The following is a 24,988-nucleotide window of genomic DNA, read 5'->3' as shown; positions in this document are numbered from 1 at the left end:
TAATACTATTTATATTTCTAAATAGCTTTACCATTTTCTAAAGCTTCTTCATTGCCAGTATAATGCCACTCCACATAACCCTCAAAATCAGAGCCTACTTTATTCTCAAAAGAAGTCACAGTTCAGGAAGCTCTGAGGCTAGGAGTACCATCTCCCTCCCTGAGCCTTGTGCTCATCTCCAGACTACTGTACTAGATATGCTGCTAATAATTCTATCTGTGAACCTCACAATATTAGGTCATACTACTTCCTCCTGACCTCATTATCTGCTAGACCAAGGATCACCATCCTGGGCAGCTTGATTTTTTCTTTTTTTCATCTACCATTATCCATACTGAGGACACATGCAAAACTCTATACTCCCTGTTTTGAGGTTTCCACCATTTTAACAAACTGACACTTCCTCTATGAATCCTCTCCTGTTTTCGAAATGTAATCAAGTGTTCTTTCAGGCTCCCACTATATATTTTATCTCCACAAAGTATTCAGTCATGTAGGATACCAAAATACATAATTCTCCAGCAGGTTTTTGAGATCCTTAAAACCAAAGACCTCGTGATTCACCATTTGTATGTCATTCCTCTAACAGTGCCTGATAGATTTGATGGAAAATTTAAAGTGTGTAAAGCAGAGTTGGATTCCATGCTCATAACAACCCTATGAGATCAAGAATTACTGTCCTCTTTGGAGATGAGCAACCCCATGTTCAGACAAGTTGCTGACTTAACCAATGTAATACTACCAGAAAGTTAAAAATTTGAAGAATAAACCCAACGACACCCATTAGTCAATGATCCATTACACTTGATTTTAACTTCTCTTCAACTAAAAACATTTAGCCCAATTTCTCAATTTCTTATTCCCCTGGAGAACTTCTAAATATTTCTCTTTTTAATGCATTACTCCTTTATCATGTTCATAATGATCATGATTCACTCAGATCTTGACTTAGTCACGTAACAGGTAAACTGGAGAGGACTTGAGATGCAAATACTAGGCTGCCTAGGAAAAAAAGAAGCAACCTCGCAGAAGCAAAAAACATGCCCACATTTGTTTATAACAATTACCCTGAACTAAGCAAAAGATAAACTATGATAGCCATATCTACGAGGAGCAACACAAAAGAGTGCAATGTACTTGGAACCTCTGTAAGAGAAAACAGAGCATACAGAGTATCCATGTTGGAAGGTACATTTTCCTTGACATTAGCCCAAAATGATCACTGTGATTAGTACAGAACCAATTAGATGTGTAGATTAAGACATAACATGAACCGCTGGCAGAAGGAAACTTTTTCTCAACTGAACACATAGCACCAAGCAAATCTTTAAACCTAAAATGTGAGATGGGAAGGAAACTTTAAGGTAAATATTGACTTTATGGATGTCATTTCAATAGTGCATATTTTCCAATTATTCCCATAAAGTATTTCAGTGATACCAAAATACCTCCAAGCCTTACATAATGTAAGTGCTGCCTGGACACACTCACATATCTCTGGCTCAGAGCAACATCAGCAATTCACCACTTGCATAATGAAAAAACTACAGTTATAATTGGCCTAGAAATGCCGCCAACAAAATTTACTGCATCTGTGTAAATTGATTGTTTCTTCTTTGGCTTATGGTAAACTGAAGTTTGCAAATAAATGAATATATATTACATATTTGCCATAAAATTTAACATTAAGGTTAAACTCTCCCTGAACTCAGAATATTATGATATTAAACAAGCATTAAAATATATGTTTGATTTAATGCATCTCATCCAGCATAATTTCTTTAATTGACTTCACTAATTCCAGGTCAAAACCTTTTTACCTAAATATTTGCTTTTACAGAAACTGTTTGCTACCTGTATTTTAGTTAAGACTTTTTGATAGGCTATTATTAAAATCAAATTAACAGATTGTTTTTGTTTTTTTTTTAATTTGTTTTATTTTATTTTTTAATATGCTTTATTGGTTGTACTGTTACAGTTGTCCCAATTTATTTTCCCTTTGTTCCCCTCCACCCACTGAACCGCTCCCTCCAGTTATCCGTCCCCTTAGTCCATGCCCATTGGTTGTGCATATAGTTCTTCTCAAGATCTTCCTGTCTACTCCACTCCCTCCTACTATGCTTTCTAATTCCTGTACCATCTCCCTCCTTTTACCCCTTCCCCCTCTCTGCTGACCTCCCCCCATAATGTTCCCCGTACCTATAATTCTTTTCCTCCTCTCGTTCCCTACTTAGTTTGCCTTTGTTTTGGTTCCCTAGATTCTGTTGTTGGTTGTTATGACAGAGTTTTCATTTTAATGTTCATAGTTTTGATCCTCTTTCTCCTAAACAAGTCCCTTTAACATTTCATATAACAGTGGTTTGGATCTGATGAACTCCTTCAATTTTATTTCGTCCTGGAAGCACTTTCTCTGCCCTTCTATTCTGAATAACAATTTCACTGGATAGAGTATTTGTGGCTGTAGGTTTCTGCTTTTCATTACTTTGAATATTTCTTGTGAGTCCCTTCTTGCCTGAAGACTTCCTTTTGAGAAATCAGCTGATAATCTTATTGGGACCCCTTTGTATGTAATTCTCTTTTTCTGTCTTGCTGCTTTTAAGATTCTCTCTTTATCCTTAATTTTTGACATTTTGATTATAATGTATCTTGGTGTGATTCTCCCTGGGTCCAGTTTTTTTGGAACTCTCTGTGCTTCCTGGATTTCCTTCCCCAAGTTAGAGAAGTTCTGCTTCATTATTTTTTCACATAATTTTTCAATTTCTAGTTCTTCTTCTTCACTTTCTGGCAACCCTGTGATTCAGATGTTGGCCTGCTTATAGCTGTCCCACAGGTTTCTGAGCCTCTCCTCATTTTCTTCACTTTTTGTTTCCTCTTTCTGCACTGGTTGACTGTTTGTTCCTTCCCTATGTTCCAATTTGTTGATTTAATCTCTGGTTTTCTTTCCCTCACCACTAGTTTCGTGTGTGTTTTTGTTCATTTCAGCAGGACTAGCCTTCATTCCTTCCCTGTCTTGTTTAAGATCTGCTGTTAGGTCTGTAAGCATTTGTATAACCAAAGCTCTGAACTGTGCCTCAGAAAGATTTCCTATCTGCTGCTTCGTTAGATTAGATATTTGCTGTCTGGTCAGCTGCAACACCCTTATCTCTATCATGATCTGTGCCATCCTGACAGTTTTGTGTGTACCTTTGCTTCCTGGGCAGGGCTGCCACACCTCCTACTCTAAAGGAGGCGGAGCCCTGTGCACTTGTCACAACCGGGTGACCCTTCTCACCATGCTGTGGCATTTTCTTGGGGGTGGGGGTCCAAGATGCATTCCTGCCATTCACTCTCCACTGAGAGACCTCCTCTGGCCTCTTCCTCTGTCCCCACCCCTCTGGGCCTCACAGTCCAAGGCAATAGGGGTCTGCCATCCCTAGCGTTGGAATCGCAAGCTGACGGGTCTCATCTGCACCCAGGGGTGCTTCCCAGGCGCTTCTCGCCTCCCTTTAAATACGGGAGTCTGTGCTTACTGCCATCCCACCGCTGTAGCTGACCCCTCTGCCCTGGCTTTGCCCCTCCTACCGTCCAGATGAGCACCACTTCCTTGTAACTTTATAATTGGACTTCTATTTATTTTCTGGAACTTCTGGTTATTTCTGGTTTTGCGGTAGTTGTACAGTATTCCTTCTTAGTTGTGGAGGGAAACGAAGCATGTCAGTCTAGGCGTCCATCTTGGCCGGAAGTCTCCTGTGTGTGTTTTCCTCTGTGTCTTGGGTAAAGCTGTCGCTCTAGTTACTTTGTAAGGGGTGGAGCCTTAGGGATTCATCAGTACAGGGCAACCTGTTTCAGTATGTTGTGGCCCTGTATGTGGGGGAGGGGACTAAGAAGGAACAATGCCGCTTACCGAGCACTTGCCCCTTTTCCAGGCACTTCTCCCACTTCCATATGGGACTGGTGCCTCTCTAGCTGTTGCCCTGGCTGTCGTTCCCAGAGTGGGTGGGTCTGCGGACGATCTAGGACGGTGGGGGCCCTTTAAACAAGCAGACTCTGCTGAGAGACAGGCAGTTTCTGCCTCCACCCCAACCCCACTGGTCTGCATAGTCAGAAACAATGAGGCTTGATTTTCCTCGGTGCTGGGATTGTGAGCTTTGCAGTTTGGTGAGGAGCAGGAACGCTCCCCAGGTGTCCCTCACGCTGCCCAGGTGTCCCTCCTAACTTTTTAAAACGTGTGACTGCGCTTTCTGCTGGCCTGCCACTGCAACCGCTGCTGCCACCAGCACACCGCATCCTCTCTGCCCCGGCTCTGCCTCTCCTACTTGTCTGGATGAATATTTCTTCTTTATATCTTTGTTTGCTGGACTTCCACGCAGTTTGATTTTCTGGAACTTCTGGTTGTTTCTAGTTTTGAGGTAGTTGTATTCCTTCTTAGTTGTGGAGGGAGATGCAGCATGTCTGTCTTTGCCTCCATCTTGGCCAGAAGTCCAGCCGTTCTTGTTTTTGTTGTTTTTAAGTTAAACAGGTAGCTGTTTGTTAAAATGCATTCCATTTATCATGCGCCCTACAGTTTTAGTTCATATGTAAGGAGAATTAGTTATTTTTCAAATTTGCTATTGAAAATAATACCAAAGGTAGCATTTTCCTCAATAAGGATTAAATGCATTCCATTTATCATGCGCCCTACAGTTTTAGTTCATATGTAAGGAGAATTAGTTATTTTTCAAATTTGCTATTGAAAATAATACCAAAGGTAGCATTTTCCTCAATAAGGATTAATCTATATATTACTTTAAATGTGCAAACCAACATTTGAGCTACAAATGAACAAAACTACTCTTTTGTAAAACCCACACTTCCTAGCCCCGTAAGTCAACACGTTTCTGAAAGTATAAGAATCATATATAATTGTGCTGTACGCAATCCTGGTCCTGACACTGATTTTTCTACCTGAGGACAACCGTATCCAAACTGCAACCATTTGACAAATGGGGACTATCAAAGAGTGCGGAAGATGGCAATCCAGTTCAAAGCAGAAACATACGGCCTTTTTCCTTGCCAATAAGAAAAAAAATTGATATCACCGCAGTACATTATTGAACACATTTTATCAAGGGTGCCTCCTGGGAAGCCCAAAGAACAAAAAAGCATCAGGATGAGGCTGTCAACAACCAAGCAGTGACGCAGAGTCACTTTGCAGGTGTCAAAACCTCAATCCCAGATAATGAAGACCAGTGGGCAGACCACAGGAGAAAATGGATACCAGAAGAATACCAAACAGCTGCTTAGAACTGAACTAAAGCAAGGCAGATGCCCACAGGGAGGTCAAGCAACCCCCTTGGAGAGCACACTGAAGCAGAGCCTGAAACAATGTAACAAAGCAGCGGACAGCTGGGCAACAACTGCTTGAAAACACAGGCTTGCAGCTACAGAGGGAGGGGGGTGGGAGGGCCAGGTTCACAAACAGCTATAAAAGCATCCCGGAGGCGGCCACTCTAGAGACCAAGCAGCAGGCACTTCCTGCAGTGCAAACGGGACTGCCAGGGCCGCGTGGCAGTGGACAAGGGCACAAACACATAAGACTTACTGTTGCAGGAAACACACTGCTCACCAACTCGCTCAGGAGCGAGGGACTAGTTAGGACAAAACATATAACTCTAGCAGAGGTGCGGGGTCTGTACCATCTAGTCACTTAACTGCTATCCTAGACTCCTAGGCAGCATGTTTGCCAAGCTCTAAAAAAAAAAAAAAAAAAAAAAAAAAAATTACCAGGCAGTGCTCACTGTAGTGTCATTCAAGGGAAAGGGAAGTCAGTAAAATTTTACATCATCTCTAAGTCTGACCTTGAACTTTCACTCCTAAATTATATCTGAGACCGGTTACCCACCTAAAGTCAGAGAGCCCTGAGAGTGCCCAGGTATGCCCTTAGCAATCTCAGTAAGGTTGCTAGAAGAGTTATAAAAGTATGTTTTTCCATTTAGATCAGGGAATGGCAAACTTCTTCGATTAAGGGCCAGGTAGTAAATATTTTAGGCATTGCAAGCCCCAAATCCCCTGTTGGAACTAGACAACACTGCTATTGTAGAAAAGAAGCCATAGACAACACATACACAAACAGGTATGGCTGTTTATAAAACAAGCTAGAGGGTGGATTCAGCCCACAGGCCATAGTGCCCCCTCCCTCTCTGGGTGATTGTCCAAAATACACACAGGCACACACATGCCTATATAAACATCCTCCAGCATACAGGTGACAACCCCGTAACTGAGTAAGGCCACACTGTAAGGGGGAAGGGGGTGATCACCCCAAAACGCGGGAGAGGTGGAGCACGGAAGGCCGCGCATGAGTGCGTCCTCCTGGCAACCCAGACAATGCACGCATGACTCAGTAGAAAAAAGTGTGGGAAGGGCTGATGCTTGGAGCTAGGGAAGTGATTAGATGCGAGCCACAAAGCTTCACTCCCATCTACTTCTGCCACTGGGGTGATTACAGGGTCGGTCTTTAAAAGCCAAGCGCGCATTAAACACAGGCTTTTGCTCTCCTCTCCTGGGCCTGTTTGGTAGGTGGCTGGGGGCTCAGGCTCACGAACTGGTGAGCCTTGGGGGAGCCACATTGTCTGGGAGCATTCCCCAGTCCCCCACCCTGAGCGCTCCGGGACCTGCCGAGCCAGAAGTGCTGCCGACACTAGGCTGGTAAGAGGGGAGTGGAGGGAACGGCCAGGCAGCTATCCTCGTCCCCGTCGTCTGCATGGGAAGCCCTGGAAGCCATCAGTGGCGCCCATTCACGCAATACGCCTCTCCGGTGGAGGGCTCCTTCAGTGGTGGCCACCCATGCCCACTCCTTGTTGGGGGGAGCCCCATCAGCACTGGCTACCAGCCCACCTCCACTGTAGGCCTGTCAGAGGCAGGCCCCGCGCCCCTCCCCCACAGGTCAGCAGTCTGCCGCCTCCCCCACCCAGCTCCTCCAGCTGGGACCCCACAAGGGCGGTTCCTGCCACCCGCTCCAGCCCAGGCAGGACCTGGGACCCACCGCATTACCATGAGGGACAGGGCTTAGCAGAACAACGGAGGGCAGAGACCCAAAGAAGAGGACAGCTGGACGCACAGGCTCTGAAACATGAAAAGGATGGTACTTTGGGTGGGAAGAAAGGTTCCTGGTGTGAGCTTAGCTGGCCCAGAGTGGCAGGGTGATTTTTTCTGGGTGTCTTCGAGGAAGTGGGGCTCTGAGGCAGAAACCTGCCATTATGTCACACTGTATATACTTTAAATAAAGGACTCCCTTTCCTTCCCACCAGGCCCTGTCTCCAGAGGTTTTGCTTGTGGGTGGCAAGCAGTAGGGCACCACTGGCTGTTCTGGAACAGCACCAGGCTGTCTCGTAACAACATGACTTCTGAGATTGCGTTCATGATCAAGTTGGCACCGAAGAGTACTACTCATTGCCAAGGGTATGATAGGTTCCATGGACATCTGTGGTCTCCCTCTCTTCCCAAAATACCTTGCTTTTCCTTCTAACAGAGTCCCTGTTCCTATGGTGAACCTATTGCACATGGTGTGGACAGGTAAACCTGCTTCTTCTCCACTCATATGCCAGACCATATGTTGAGCCACATGCATGGCCCTAGCCTGGCCAAAGTTTTCCCCACCATTCCCCTAGCCAGGAACTGTGCTTCATGGGTAAGTTTGAAATTTCAGTCATTTCAGTCAGGATCATTAAGGGCCTCCATGGAGCATGCCTGAGAGTTAGGGAAGAAACCATCAAGGCCTCAATGACCATGGTAGCCAGACCAAGAGATGGAGAGAGAAATGAAATCCTCATGGCCTCATCAGAGCTCTGGCATTCAGACAAGCAAAAGGCTCTACCTTCCCTGAACTGGGGTTATGTCACTTCCAACCAAGTGTCCTTATTATAAAAATAAATAATACGGTTGCAAAAATAAAGCCTCAGTGACAATGTGTCAGCAATAATTCAAAGCAATACAGGCATACCAAACTCCAAAGCCCCACACCATGTACATGTCCTGAGGAGAGGTGTTCTAACGTCTCACCTCTCCTCTTATTCACTGAGGAAAGCAGGCACATGCTTTCAACTCCCTTCACCCAAAACATAGCTACTGTGTGCTTCCTGTTTTATCCACTTGCCCAGGACAGCAATCTGGAAACAGTCTTCAACTCCTCTCTCTCCTCCAACCCTCTACTCAGCTAGTTACAATGTGAGCAACTTTTCTTCATGTTTGCATTTTTAATACACTCAGTGTACCTTTTCACTTCTCTTCCTACCTTATTTTAACCCACATCACTACTAAGAATGCAAATTCTCTAAAATAATCCTATAGATCATATAGAGTCCTATATAGCCAATATAAACCTATAATGGACACCTTTCTGGTCTCTCTGCTTTGGATTTCATCCTACTTCAAACAATTCTCCAAATTTTATCATGGAACACAATGCCCTCCCAACCTGGCTCCCATCTACTTGGCCAATTCAACTTACTTTCCTCTCTGTCCCCACCCTCTCCTCTAGCTTTATGCCCTGACTCTTTATTGACACCAGGTCTTTCTCACCCTACACATTTCCCCCAAATATTTCTCCCACTCTCTTATCTTTAATAAACTAACTCTTATTTGTTCTTCAGGAGTCAGCTCTCACAAGTGCCTCCCTCATCTCTCCCTTCCAGTTTGTGTCAAGTGCCCCTCTATGTACTCACTCAGAATCATAAATATGTCCTTATTTAGGCAACTGTTTACTTGGTCCCCCCACCAGACTCTAAGCTCCTTAACAGTGTGGACTATACCTCCTGGGTGGGTGCCCCCAATAATTAACATGGTTTCTGACACAACTAAGCATTTACAAATGCTTGCTGAAGAAATACAGGAATACAGCTCATGCCATGAGCTGATAGCATCCCACACTGACACTTTCTGACAAGATAGCACATTTCTAGGTAAGAATGGCTTCACACTTTTAAATCAAAGGCCAATGCCTATCTGAGCTGGTTTCCTCAATTTAAAATAAACCATATTCAAATCTTTCTCCCAAACTTTGAATAGAATTATCATATTTTCACACTATCATTTTCAGAAATCAGACTACTTAAATGGTAAATATGCCCTTGCTTTTCCTTTCTGCCTATCACTTCTAGTCATTTGTGTCCTCTGGGGTAAGGGCTCAGATTATACAACACAACAGTTTGCATGTCATTACTAAGCATTGTTAAAACTTATGATTGACATATGTCTAAGGACAATAATCTACTTGTAATTTTCATTGCCTTCTTAATTTCCACCCATCTTCTTTTTCTAGTATCAAGAATCATAAAGAATAAAAGTTAGCTTGTGAAGAGTGCCAGTGAATTAGCAGAAACTGATGTGATTTTCTAAGGGAAAAAAAAATCCTTAAAATACAAATAATTTTCTTTAAGTAAATGAAAACCAACAACAATATTTTACAGAAGAAATCATTCATTAGTTTTCACTTAAAATTTTGAGAGGAAAAAACACATTCCAGTTTTCAATTATGGTTGCCATGTTACTTTGGCCTATTTTCTACCAATTTCAGTCTATGCTGGTAAACTCTTCCTGAACACACAAATAACTTGCCGGCATACACAAAAGAATTCCTTCACCTGCAGTAGGTAATAAGCTGCATGCAAACATTTACTCTAATTTTTATATAAGAAGCTTAAAGAAAAAACAATCGGGCTACGTACTGGTTTGTGTTTTAAGTTTTTATTCAGGTTTAGAGAAAACGTTTAAATAATGTTCTTACCAAATGTACTGATTTACAGGAAATCTTTTAAATTTTTCAACTATTTTCATAAACAAGGATAAGACAAAAAATAAATAAAAATAAAAATGTTATGATTTAGAACTAAAAACAGTTTTAACTTTCAAAAGATATCTATGGTCTAATTTGTAAGGTCTGTGATATATGAATAAACTATCCAATTCAACATTAAATTTACTAATTATTTCAGGCTTCAATTAAAAAAATAAACCAACCCCCAACCCCAAAATACTAAATCTTCAGAATTCAAATTCCAAGCACACAACCATGAGCATATGGGCATTTATTACGATGATAGTCTTTTTTATTTAAATACAAGCAAGCTGCTATTTTATAACACACATGAAAAATTCAGCATGCAATCAAAATATATTGAAGAATTTTTAAAATACTAAAGAAGAACTACCACAAACAGTTGAATTCAGAAGACTTCTATTTTTACAATGATTTCACTTCTAGAAGCTGACAATCATTTGTTGCTTTGGTTCTGATTCACAAAGATATCAAACAAAAGAATACCCATCTTTAATTGCAGTGCCTCTGTTTTCCCCCAACAAAGAAAGTTCTTCTAAATTTCTGCATAATCATCCCTCCTCGATACCATAAAAGGAAAGCACTCTTTCATAAGCAAGAAAGGGGCAAACAAAATCTTCAAGTCAACTTCACTCAATTTCACCATTTTATGGAGATATTGTACTTACCATTCCCATACAATCCTCACTCTAGAGAAATCCAACTGCTAGTTTTTTGTTTAATTCTAAGTAGCACCTGCTGAGGTATGTTTAATAAGGTCCTAAATTATTAATTTCTTGTGCTAATTTAAATTAATTCCAGAGAGTCGAGAGCCATCCTGAAAAAAACATTTCTTGTTTTCCTCTGCTAAATTAAAGAGTATGATTGATTTTTTAAAAAATCTATTAGTAACAGAATCTGATTCATTAAAATACTGGGTGAATTTTCACCTGAATATTCTCAAAATGTTTCAAGGAACAGATGTGCACTAGAGAAAACTAGGCTGCTATCCAACAAGAACCAAAAGTGTTCTCCTTTTAGGAGCTGCCACTTGCTGTTAGAATTTAGTTATCAATAGGAACAGAGTAAACATTCCAACTGAGAGTAAGGTAACACATAAGAAATAAAATGATTGACTATGACTGACATCTCTGGTTGATATGGTTTGTTGTGTTAATGGACCTCCTTTTCCACTGTATACAGTGTGGCAATATGGCCAGCGTTCTACCTAAAATATTAATTACCCCAAATCGGCAATTTCAAATACATATTTTTTTAATTTATTTATTTTATTTTTAGAGAGAGGGGAAAGGAGAAAGAGAGGGAGAGAAACGTCACTGTGTGGTTGCCTCTCACTCGCGCCCCCAACTGGGGACCTGACGTGCAACCTAGTCATGTGCCCTGACTGGAAATCGAACCAGCAACACTTGGCTCACAGGCCGACGCTCAATCCACTGAGCCACAGCAGTCAGGGCTTAAATATATTTCTTACACAACTAAACCCAAACTTATTTCCCTAGAATTGTGACCTGTTCTAAGCTGGAAGGGACCCTGGGGAATCACTAAAGCCAAGCCCTGGCTTCAAAGAAAAGATGTGTTAACAATATGGTAGACCTTCAATATATGACTTTGGAGGAAAAGTTTTTTCTTCTGGGGAGGAAGATGGAAAGCAAGAAGTGTTAAGAGTTAGAAGGTTATACGTTCTCTTTATATGAGAAATCCCTTGAAAAATGTTAAATCAACATATGCAAGATCATTTTAACTAGGAGAGAGATCAATATTCTTAAATGCAGAACTACTCGTAAATAAATTAATAGAAGCTGTAGGTCTGGTGAGAGTGCACATTCATGAAAGAAAAGGTTTTAAAGAACAAACAGCTTTCATATCTGTTTTGCTCACTGTGTAACAGACCTCACAAAAAATATTCCTGGGATTCGGCTGACTCCTAGTTCAATATAACCTCTCACAATGTAACTGAAAACAACTGGATTTTCATTGTTTAACCTTTCTCATTGTCTAGATACAGTTCACAGAGTACAACAATTCTTACAAGATGCTAAGAAATCATAATCTTGCATATGCTCCTATGCACAGTATCATGTAACTTAGAGAAGGAATTGTGGTGTAGAAGACAAAAGACATCCTCGTTCTGTTTTTCATATACACTTTAAATTGACTATATACACTGCAAACATTTTATTGGCCAAACTTGTGTGTGCATGCATGCACGTGTGTGTATAAATGTCAATTTTCAACATTTCTCAAAACTTATAACTCAAGATAAAAATTAATTTCAAAACACTTTAATAGAGTTCACTGAACCCTTACAGGTACCCTAAATATATCTGGAATCCTAACTTAAGTATTACTAGAAATAAGTTTAAATTTTGAATATTGGCTTTTAAGAAAAATCCCTAAGTGTTCTACAATACTTTCAGAAGTTATTATAGTAATTTTAAGCTATCAGCGAGAGTTAATGAATAACTTCTTAATTAAGAGAAATGTTTAATAATTATTCTAGGCACCAGACACTGGACCAGACGCTTTATATGATCAAGGTCTGTCCGGAAAAAGTCCAGCCATTGTTAATATAACAAGAATGGTTTGCACGACACCAATGTAACCAGGCAGCCAAGGTGAGTGGACTAGAATGTGCATGCATGAACAATGACGACTTCACTGTACAGTCAGTGGGGACAATAGATGCCATAGAGTGAGCATGTGTACTGTGTGGCTCTCACATTCAAAATGACTGAGTGAGTAGAGCAATGAATCTGCATCAAGTTTTGCACTAAGCTTGAATATTCCTTGTGGAAAGTATTCCGATGATGCAGAATGCCCACAGCTAGGGGCAACTGGTGATTGGCAGCTTCATCACAACCACATAATGCCTGCTCATGCATCACAGCTCATGCAGTTTTTTGGCAAAATATCAAATTACCCAGGTGCCTCAGCCCCTCTACAGCCCAGATTTGGCACCCTGTGACTTCTGGCTTTTCCCAACACTAAAATCACCTTTTAAAGGAAAGAGATTTCAGACCACCAATGAAATTCAGGAAAATACAACGGGGGGGGGGGGGGGGGGGGCACGGGTTGATGGCAGTTCCAACAAAGGATTTTGCAGAGTGTTCTGGACAGTGGAAGAGACATTGGGAGACCTGTGTGAGGTCCCAAGGTGTCTACTTTGATGGGGACTGAGGCCTTATTGTCCTATGTACAATATTTCTTGTATCTTGTATCTTCTTCAATAAATGTTACTATCCTTATTCTATAAAACAGGGAACAGATAGTAAAAGAGTTTTAGAAACACAATCAAAATTATACAATTAGCAAGTTAACAGTTCTGGGACTAGATCCCTAGATTATCTGATTCCAAAATTCTTGTGGCTTTTTACTTTCTGTTATTCTGTTGCTTGAAAAGCTCTAAAATTAATAAATATTTTCTAATTAGTTACAAAAATGTATCCCCAGGCTTAGGCACTAGATGTTGCCATCCAGTACACATGCTAGGCATAATGACTCCAAATTCTCAATACAGCCTGCCAGCAGCTGACCTTTAAACAGAGGGCTCATCTTTAACTGGAAAGCTGCTTCCCCCTTTTCACTTCTCACCTCCAACCCCTACCGGTTATCTTTTTTGCCAAATTGTCCCTGCCTCTCCTAGAGGTTCTGGCGGGGCTAGAGGCTGAGCATCTTTGGGAACAACATTTAAGGGAATGTGAACAAAATGCAAAGTGCCTTTAAAAGCATGTTTTGATGTACACATTTCATAATTACCTTTTTTGCTGCTGTTGTAGCAACCATTTGTAAAACATTCCAAATAATTCCGAAATTCTCAAGCAGCCGTCTAATCCCTTTCTCACTTCTAGAGGGTAATTTGTCAGCTTAATCCATACTGCCCTCTGTTTGCCTTACTGAGCGCCAAACAGAGTCCAGAGAAAGGCCCCACTACGGGGAGCCATTGCTATGTGCAGAGTACCAGTGAAAGCGGAAAGGGGGTTCCAGGAGGAGTTAGCCAAAAAGAGAAAAAAAAAATTTTTTTGATGTTCAGGTTTCAGCTTTTAAGATATTTTGGGGTAAGTTGGGTTTTTTTGTTGTTTTTTTTAATCAGAAGTGACCAAATTAAAATGACCAAATCCTTGTCCCATCTCTACCCACTTCTCAGTGGTTCACAAAAAGGATCATGTGCCCCTTATGTTGAAGTGACCAGTTATTTGCTCTCACACCTCCTTGAAAGAAAGAAAATTGTGTTCTTGCCACTGATTTAGCCATTGAAACTCATCTCATCGCCCTTTTCTGGGCAGGAAGCTACTGTCTCTAAAAGTGCCATCTCGTTGTGCTTTGTATCAGTGCTGGAGAAATCTTGAATAGTTTACATACAAAACTGTTTTTAAACTTTATATTATTTTGAAACTCTGCTTTTTTGAGGTTTGGCTGCACTGGCCACCCCACCCGGCTGTGAAAGCTCTCTACAGTCTGGCTGACAGTGTGCTGATGTTTAAGTTTCTTTCCTTACCCAGGGCCCCCTCATCTGGTGAGGTTTCTGTGAGGTCTGCTAGGCTCGCCTCCTGCAGCTTATTGGCTTAACATAGAGTCTCCAAAGAGAAACCAATGGTGCAACTATTTTGATACTGAAAATGGACCAATGTCTTTTTGAAATAAAAAAGTAATCCCTCCAAAGAAAAAAAGGAGGAAAGAAAAGAAACAGGAGAAGAACTGCTACTACACAGAGACTTCAAAGATTAGAAGCATAGGCGGGGCTTGGGGGTGGCACAAACGCTGGGACAGGAAGAGCTCAGAGTGACTCTGAGCGTGAAAGTGCGCAGCAACGGGAAGGAGAACGCACGCAGCTCTGTTCTCAGGGCAGGGACGGTCAGTGCTGATGTGCTGAGCCACTGGCCCGCTGGTTCAACATGCCGTACATCTAGAACTATAGCCGTGCACCTTTTTAAAACACACAGAGAACCTTTCAAGATCCTCACTCTGTGGTTGGCAGTTGTTAGTGTTATTTTCACTCCCTAAACAATTATAAGACCAAGTTTTAGAGAGGCAAGTGGCTTGAGTACTTAGCTGGTAAAGTGGTAATTCCAAGACTAAAACTTCAGTCTTCTATCTCGGCCTAATGTTTGTTTACAAAACTGCCTCTAGGACACAGTACAGTATTTGAAAAAGAAAGGAATAATTATAACTCATTTTAGAATGAGTTTTTAAAAAATACTTCTATTAAATAGGAATGTAAAATTTCAGCTATAGAGGACATTCACTCATTCAGAAATCCCCCAAAGTGCCCAAAGCTAAGATTTAGTGTATCAGATTTTTAAAAATCATAGGGGCCCAAGCATTTCTAATTCCATGTAGATTCCTTCACCCGATAACATCACCTAGTGCCTGAATATCATTAATAAATCTTTATTTCCCACTCTTAGCTGCCTGAACACTTATATCTTGGCTGCCTCCCTACAGTTTATAAAGCTTTCGTGCAATGTAAGCTAAATTTCCTTACAAGGGATTGTTTGAAAAAAGTACAAACTAATAAAGGCACTGACTATAGAGACTCAGTTAAGGCATCTACCAAGTCATAAGCCTAAGGCAACTGCATATCCGTTTATCTGTTAAAATCAGCATCCAATTCCTGTCTCCACAGTAGTGTTACAAAGAAGATAATGTTGTAATACAAGATGGTGACAGATATTTCAATAGAGATCATCTCCTTGGATTTCAACAGGCTCTCTACCTTTTCAAAATCCACATGATACCTCTCAAATCCATATGATCAATTTAAAGATGTCATGACTGAACAAATACAAAAACGAAACAAAGAGAGATTAAATAAAATGGCTGAGCTCATACACAGAAGAGAGGTACCTTAATCTCAATGATTTTTAATCCATGAATTTAGGTGGCATTTCCAAATGTCTGTATAACACACTGAGCCAATGGGTAATACATTTAAATGAAATAGAGCCTTATTACTCTAATTATAGTGTGGCCCATGACTCAGCAGCCATCTGTTGCACCTGGGAATGATGGAAATGCAGGCTCTTTGGCCCACTCCAGACATTATCTGCATTTTAACAACCCCATGTGATGTGCAGGTAGACTGAAGTTTGGGAAGCACTGATCTAGAAATATATACACATACCAGATGGAAAGAGATCCAACAGAAGCCCTGCTCCACAATGCCCCTTTAGGAGAGGCATAGAGAGATCTATTGGATTCAAAGAAACTGGGGATTCAAACTGCATTTTAAAAAAAAAATTTTTTTAAGGCAACTGGCCATATCAAAGGACAAAGGCAGGGGAGAAAGTTCTGAGAAAGGCCCAGGTCTAAAGCTCCCTTGCCTGCCACAAACACCCTCAACATCATTTCTAGCGTGGATTTAAAAAATACTAAATAAATACTCTCTTATAGAAATGGTTTATGTTATTTATGTTGATGGCAAAGAAGAGGTTTTAAAAGTTAAGTTTCATTTTCTGTTCAACATATAACAAAAGCAAAACACACTACTGTTTCCAAAAGAAAAAGAGTAAATAAAACTCTTACATAGATTGATAGAGGAACCAAAACTGAAATCATTTTTAACGTAATATTTTAAATAGAAGACTAGATATCTGTCGCAAACTACAGTTAGTACTTTGAGGCTGCACACTGGTGTCTTCAATAGGTTTTTATTGAAGTCTTAAATTCACTTTCTTTGGTTAAACTAGTACATGTCCCTATAGCGTGTGTAAAAGTGTGAAAGTTTATTTCTTTAACATAAATTCAGTGACAATTCACCATTTTCTTTTTCCTTTCAACAGAATAACCTTCTTATTTTAAATGAGGTTTACCAAATGAATTCAGGTATACCAGTTTTTCACATCAGCTATAAAAAATTGCCTCCCTCTAAAGGGCCTATTTCTGCAAATAAAAATGTCTTTTTGCCTAATTAAACTTCTTCATCATCTTGAGAACTTTTCTCCTGCAAAGTTACAGTCGGAAAACTTTCTTTGTCAAAATGAACTCTTCTGAACTGCTTTGGGAGAGCAGACCTGTAGTTAATTACTGGAGGAAGGGGAGGAACATCCTGTCCTAAAACAAGTACACTTGACAGAACGTTTGGATCCACCGTTAAGACGTCGTTTACAATCCAAGGCAACGGGTTCAGCATTTATACCTTTAAAAACCTGAAGATAGGAAGGCAGAAGTAGCCAAAAGACAGTTTATAAAAACAGTAAGAAAGGTCCCCAGAGGAACGTGGCAGCTGCTAGCTCTACCTCAAGAACTCCTTCTCCCAAGGGGCTCTGTAATGACAAAGTCCTCTCCAAACTAAGAAAAGCAGTCAAACCTGTGAATGTACTCTCTGGAGCCACCACCTAAGGCACCCCCTGTTGAGAACGCAATTTGCAAGGATGTCACTTTGACATGCACTGACCTTGTAAAGCGTAAAACTACGTAAAACTACTGACTCTGATTTCTAATCCAAGACATACCAGAAACAAAAAAGAAAGCAGGGTTGCCCTGGCTGGTGTGATTCAGTAGACTGAGCACTGGCCTGTGATCCTAAAGATCGCCGGTTTGATTCCCAGTCAGGGCACATGCCTGGGTTCTGGGCCAGGTCCCTGGTTGAGGGCCTGCAAGAGGCAGCCAGCTAATGTTGCTCTCCGCTTTCTCCCTCTCTTCCCCTCTCTCTGACAATAAATAAATAAAATCTTTAAAGAAAGAAAGGCAGGACGCACATGCTTTCACTGTGGAACAAATTGGAAATTAACAAAAACAAGATGTTTACTTTTCCCAAAGTGTTTTCACTTGCTTGCCTCTCTCGAAGGCTAGTTTTATAATACTGGGTTTAGAATAGAAACAACAATATGCTTTAAAATAATATTCTGAACAAAAGACATATAACCCAGTTGAGAGATTAAAACAAAAAACAAGGCTATGGTCTCCATTCTTTCAGTCTCCTTATAGAATATATATAAGCAATTGAAAACAAAAACAAAAACAAAATTTCATTAAGATACTGTAAAACTTTTAGTAGCCTTATTCATCTTTTTTAAAAAATACTTATATTTTAAGAGGCAAACTTGCAAACTGCACTTAAAATTAATACCCAAAGAATTCCAAGTACGGAGGGATATGAATTGTCATTCTTCCCACTGGATTTTTAAACAGTGCTGAAACATGGCTGTTTAAAATACTTCGGTGCCATCACTTAACACTGCTCAAAATGTCAAGGGCCATATTGCGCCCCAGTGGCCACTCTTCAGCAAATAATACATCCTTTGAAGTTAAAATACTCCTAAATGATGCCAAGTGAGAATTTCTAGGCTAGGACAGTCAAAATGTTCTACTTCTAAAGAAATCAATAATCTAATTGGGAAAAAAGCACTTTCACTATCAAAACTTGTGACTTTTTCAGTTTCAAATGTCTATATATTCCTTCACTCCACAGCAATATTTTTATACATTATTAATTAAACCATTGGCCAGGACACCTACCTTGCAGCCACTCCTCTTAGGACATGGATGTGTTTCATTCAACAAATCATGTAATTTAGTCACTCTCCTTGACTATAACTACATGCTGTGCCATGCTTCAGACCCTGCCTCACTCTGAAATCACAAAATGCCGACAAAGAAATCAAGAAACAAATCTTACATGAAATTACCATAAGCAAATAGCATCTCCTCTGCCAAACACTACAGCACTTTAAAAAAAGATACAGTAGCACTGCCCTCAGGCACCATGGCATGTGTATAGCCTTGAATAAGTATGTGTACATAAAGTTTAATTCCACAGTAAAAAATGGAATCTAAACATGGAGTTAGAATGTTCAATTCTCTTTTCCATATTAATTTTTTAGACATGAGTAAATCAAAATCTCTCTCCAGCTCATCCTTAAACTGATTTTTAGTTGTCCAAATTCACTGCATCTTATGAAATGTTTGTAAACAAAATCAACTACTCTAAAAACATGATAGCACATTTTAATGCAAAATCTCAAAAATAAATCATTTGTGTTCTTGCCTTCTTCAAAATTCTCCTGAGTCAAAAGTCTTACTCAATTATTTTCTATTTACCTGTAAAGAAAAAAGGTCATAGCTGAACCCAAATTTGGAATCCCAAACAGTTCTCTAAAAATTTAAAGGAACATTTATATCTTTTATTCTAAGAAACCTTGAATACCAGAGAAACTGACAAATGTGATCGAAATGGAAAACTGTCAAGAGAGGAGGAAAAGAGATCAATAGAAATTTAATAGTGCTGCATCTTGTTAGAATTAACTGCCTAGAAAATACAGCCCAAAAATCTCTGAGGCAATCCCTATGTCCAATAAGGCAAATCTAATTAACTCCTAGAGTTCAGTCACTGCAGACCTCCAAGGGAAACAACTGAGCTGGACAATGAGGAAGGAGACATTTGGGAGAGGTAGTCTAAAGCATCCCCATGTGTGAATAAAATGCCAATGTCACCAGACCCAGAAGAACACCAGTTTAAACTATCTACCACGGATCCTGGGCACCAGCATCCTGAGAAAGAAGCTGACAAGAGTCCCAATGAAAGTTTTAAAATATGAGTATCAATCAAAATAAACATGAGTAAATTCAAGGGACATTCTGCTAAAGGACAAGCTATCTGCATTTTTATGTGTATCATCAGACTCTCAAACACTTTCGAGTACCTGCTACAGTGCAGGTAGAAGAGGACAGCAAGTATGGATGCTGCTGACAAGTGACCAATGTCTAGTAATACATACTCATAATTAGTGACTTATTGAACATACTTATTTATTCTTCAAAAGCACATACAAGTCAAATCTTCAAAGAAACCATCTAGTATTGTACATAATTACATCTGCACTTGCTCAAATATTATGCCTTTTTCATCTATGAAAAACGAAGGTAGTGCAGTTCCTGGTGCTATACCTCCACAACTGAGGACAGCTATTCATAGAAGTCTTTACGTTCAACAAGCCACTTGTCCTTCCCATCAAGGCTGCCACTCTTGTCACTTTTGTGAAGACATTCAAGTAAGTACCCAAAGCTGATCGAATACTCACCTTCCAAGAGACAATCAGAAAATTTAGAAGGTAAATATTACTATGTTAAAGCATGTTCTGTGAGAATAATCAAGTTATAAGAAACCAGGTTTGTCAGCCACGATTTTTCAGAGTGCCTTATGGGTAAACTTTGTCCTTTCCTAATAATATGAAGGTGCCTGTTTCAGAGAAAATGTATCCTTCGCCTGTGATAAATAGCTGCACCCTCACGGGCATTTTAAACAAGCGTTTTTACTGTGCTGAACAGCAACAAAGAGATTAGGAGGACAAACCATGCTCCTATCTCATACTGGAATCCAAAAGGTTGGAGCTATTTCAGAATTACAGCAGCAGGGAATTCAGTGTTACAACAGGGGCACAATAACACTGAAAAACTAAGTATAGATGACAACACAATGTAAATTGATAATATATAATACAGCCAAAAAACATACATATATGAAAACAACTATGAGACAGATGGCTGGCAAGCAATTTCCCTGTGACATTTGTAAATGTCCATTCAGTGCTTGTATTTGGGTCATTTGCTAGATAGAATAAATCCCATGTGACAGACAGTCTCAATGGAGGTAGGCAAAGTGGTCTATACTGGTTTCACTTAATTTTAATTTACTGTTGAGATATACTTGTTCAAACAGCAAAATTAATCATTTACATCAATTTGATTAAACAATCAAAACAGCTAGAAAATAAAGTGTCACATAAAATAGTTCAGAAACTATAAATTGTATCCACTTGCATTTGTTTCAGTATCTTACAAACTGGGAAGGAAATTAGCATTTAAAAAAAAACTCTCTTGCACACATTGGCTTCTTCTAACATAGACCTGATGAGATAACCTTTGATACAAAGCAAACTTCTCCCTTATTTACTTTGATTTTATAAGTAATTCTTTGTAAACACACTTTTAAATACCAGGCACACCTTCAATGGTTGAACATACTAGAATTTTAAGATACCAATAATACATTGGTCCAAGGCAAGTCTATTCAAGAGAACTTTTTAGAGGCAAGTTAACAGAGTGATTGATCATTTCACAAAACATCATACCAGGTCAAAAACCCAAACTGACAATAACATTAAAAGACCAATTAGAAGGAATAGTTGAATACCTTTGGGAAAAAAAATGTTCTTTAAAAACTTGTTAACATGTCTTAAATCTTCCTTTGCTTCTACTTACATACTGTTAATCAATGACTTTAAGGAAAAAATAACTTAACTAGTGTTTCCATAAAAACTAATATTTATGCTCTGACCAGAGTGGCTGGGTTGAGCATCGTCCCACAAAGCTAAGGGTCACCAGTTCGATTCCCGGTCAGGGCATATGCCTGTGTTATGAGTCACGTCTCCAGATGGGTCACGAGCAAGAGGCAACCAATTGATGTTTCTCTCACACATCGATGTTTCTCTCCCTCTCTTCCTCCCTCCTTTCCCCCTCTCTCTAAAAATAAAATAAAATCTTTTTTTTTTTAACCTAAGATTTACATTTACACCCAAATGAGTAACTATATCAAGAATGTTCTATTAAGTGTTTGGAGTAGTTTTAATTCAAGATTATATATTTCTGCTATGGAGTTGTTTCTCCAAGTTTCCCACAATTATTGCAAAATAGAATAGTTAAGGGAACTTAAAGGTAATGTTAATGATCATGGTTGAGTTTAACAAATGCAAAATCACCAATAAGGAAAATAATTTTCAAAACAACCACAAATCCATTTCCCACTTTCAAAATCTCAAATTATCTTTTATAAATAATGAATGAATTATTCTACTCACATTAGAATAAAAACCTGTATTAGTTACATTATCTTATTTACTAGGCATATAACAGAAAGGATAAACCATCAATTAGATGGTATGTGCAAAATAAAATCAGACTACAAAACAACAGTTAGGGTTTACTTTTGTTGCTTGGAAGTAAACTGACTCCTCTTATAGTATTATGTCTATATGAAGCATATTAACAGTACTATTTTTAAAGAGGATGAAGGAAAAATGATGTAATACTATCCTCAACAAATACATAAAGAGAGCAGAGAATTTGGGGCCATCAAGTTTTCTCCACTGACCTAAACACCAAATTTCTCCAAAAAATTAGAGTCCTTCAAGAAGTCATGTGCAACATGACTGAAAATTTGGCAAAGACTGCATATTTATAAGTCCAATTTTAACCACAACTTAAGATTCAATACAATCATTACTAGATTGAAGGCAAGGGGAGGGGAGATGAAGTTGAAACCATATATGCTTTCTCACCTCGACAGGGTGAATTCTACTCTTTTACTGTTTGTTTCATCACATCCTAGCCATGTTCTTGAGTTTAGCACAGAAAAACACTTGTAAAATATTAAATTTTACCATAGGGAAATTGATTTTGCCATAAGAACGTTTCAGATTACCACTTAATCTCAACCAAACTACATCAAACACTGAAAGTAATTATATATAGTTTATAAAGTAAACTTGATCACTATACTTAAAAGAAATGATAACTTTGAGAAGTGCCACAGCAATAATTTTTAAGCTGAAGCAATATAAAGCCCTCCTACGTAACTGCCAGATTCTTCAGCTAAAAGGCGCAGTCTTGATTTAGTTAAGCAAGTCGAGCCTAAGAACCACCTCCCGCCCTGAGTGCTACTCTCTGGCTTCTAGCACTGGCCACTCTTTACAGAGCTTATTTCACAGAAGTTCCTGGGGGGCAGCAGATGTAGTTTAAACAAAGTTTTCAGCTTGAGTCTTTGTAGTCTGAAATGGAGTGGTAGAAATAAACACATTACCATCATCTTACAGTTTCCACTGACTCCTCAGCCCTCTCCCCGCTTCAGACCCCAGTGAGTTAGAGTAGTTAGATAGCAAGTACTACTATCTGAAAGCCACAGCTTACAGTGCACATCGGCACTCAATTGCCTGAACATGCACTGCAGACACCAAGTAAATTCCATGATCCTATTAATACGTATTTCATAATTTCCAGGACACATAAAAACCAAGTTTGTGATTGCATATGTGGTTCTGCCACTTAGAAAATTAAAAGTCAAATACACTTTTCAAATTGTAGCAAAAGCATAATTTGTATTTACAAACCTTCAACATCATATATCATATATATTATCTATACAGCACATATTTAACATGCTATCAACTAGATGATATGGGCAAATCATCACATTAAATCAAAACTAGATGATATGGGCAAGTTATCACATTAAATCAATCTACATAGCGAGGTAAAAGCCAGCGATTCTGATACGCCATTCAACCTAGAGCATGTAAAGAACTTAGAACAATTGTCCACCATCAAAGCATAACTAATTTATCATCACACTGCACCATTCTCCCTAAATTACAAAGTCCTAATTTGTGACTGATGATTAAAGAAGACAAAATAAGCACTAAATCTACAGAAATATGTGCACACAAATTTAGTTTAGTGTCAGCCTTAATCTTTACAGGACAGTTTCTTCTGACATGTACTTTTTAAAGAACTGGACAGCAATAAACAATAGCATACAAGAACAATGCTTGATTTACCATAGCGGCCTACAACAGTTACAATATTACAGTAAGTTATTTTTTTATAAGCTGTATAGTCTTAGCTTAAATGCTTACTATATAAACTGTCCCCAACAGAGCCAGTAACTGCCCAGAATTGTCCCTGAATGTATTTTGTGAAAGGTCACCCATCCTTGGAAGCAAGAGCTTTTTCTTCCAATTACCCTAGAAATAGCAGGTGCATTGTAACCCAAAATTGGAAGGAACAGAAGCAGCCCCTCTCACAAACCATTTATTTCTTAGAGAGTGTAGTGTAATTACTAAAATCTGTACACTGCTTAAAAGTTGAGGAAAAGTTTATGTCTAGCAGGGACTTCCTAGCAACTAGTCTGACAGACACTATATAAAATGCATTAAGAAGGGTTTGCTGGAGGTCTTTGCAGATACTATCAGGGGATTTCAAAACAGACATGTGAATGTGAACAAAAATTCGCTGACTGAAGGTATATATCCATGAACATGCTTTTAGCCAGAGTGTGGGCACACCAGAGAATACAGAATATGACTAATTACCACCAAGAGAAGATTCTGCCTTCACCTCCCCTCACTATCAACCACTTTGTTCAAGTTCACTCACTGCTCCACCCTGACCCTAGAGATCCATTCACTTTCCATAGCCCAGAGAGGCTGCTGAAAAGCTGTCAAAGTAAATCTGTGCTCACTTTTTGGATAGTTTAATTTCAATGGAGCATGAAACACCCCAGGACAGTTAATAAGTTTAGCCAGGCGTGCTGTTCTCCCTAATATATTTTAATTATGCATCTGTTTTAATTGTAATCAGATTAAGTGACTGGAAAGACACAAATTGGAATTTTCCCTAATGGCTATTGGAGCTTTTCATCGGTTTCTAAACACTAACAACGTTTAAAAAATAGGTAGAGCCACGAGCACAACTGTGACATTTTCCAGAAATCGATGCAGTTTCTTTGACAACAGTTCAGGTCTCATTATCCACCCAAACTAACCCAAATTCAGACGACAATTTCAGTCTCTAAGGGCGTCTTCTTACCCAATCAGCACAAAAGAATCACTAACGTCTAATGTACAATTTCCAAACAGAAATGAAAGCCTAGGCTTTTATAAAGTGCTACTCCATCGACTGGGGAGAGAGACGGAGAAGCGGGGGAGCCCATCAGCAGTATTATCTTGGCTCAGAGTAAAGTATACCTACACGTCAAAAGGGAAAGTTGAAGCAGAGTACGATTCTCTTCACTATTTTGGCAATTGTCAAATGTGTGTTTTAACCTCGGGAAATAAAAGCGTCCGTCCCATCAATAAACGGAAACGTTGCAGGGAAGATCTATTAGGGGGCGGGGAACGGCTTCCTTCCAACCCAGACGTAAAATCGCTCAATGTGCTTTTGTTGCACCAATAAATACCTAAGACTTTTTTTTTAAATACGTTCATTAAACAGTTTCCCAAATTGCGGCGATTTCCGCTAAGAAACTTAAACGTCTGCCAACAGCCGAGAAGTAAGGGAGAGAACCTGCTGCAGACTAGAAACCCAAACTCCTTCGGACCGCCCAGTGCGCTCGGGTCCCGGTTGTTTCTGCTTTAGGTGTTAATGTTTACGCGTCTCCGAATTCAGGTGCCGAACTACTTCCTTCAAGGCGCACTTCCAGCC

General features: G+C 39.6%; 1 protein-coding gene across 3 annotated transcripts in view; it reads right to left on the bottom strand.

Annotated features, from left to right (window-relative positions):
• Positions 1-24,988, bottom strand: part of TMTC2 (transmembrane O-mannosyltransferase targeting cadherins 2) — a 396,110-nt gene that overhangs the window by 370,528 nt on the left and 594 nt on the right. The gene's annotated exons all lie outside the window — the stretch shown is intronic.

This window comes from Furipterus horrens, unplaced genomic scaffold (assembly GCF_987537825.1).
Source record: "Furipterus horrens unplaced genomic scaffold, mFurHor1.1.pri manual_scaffold_4, whole genome shotgun sequence".
Taxonomy (NCBI): Eukaryota; Metazoa; Chordata; class Mammalia; order Chiroptera; family Furipteridae; genus Furipterus; species Furipterus horrens.
This window is presented reverse-complemented; position numbering and strand designations above follow the sequence as displayed.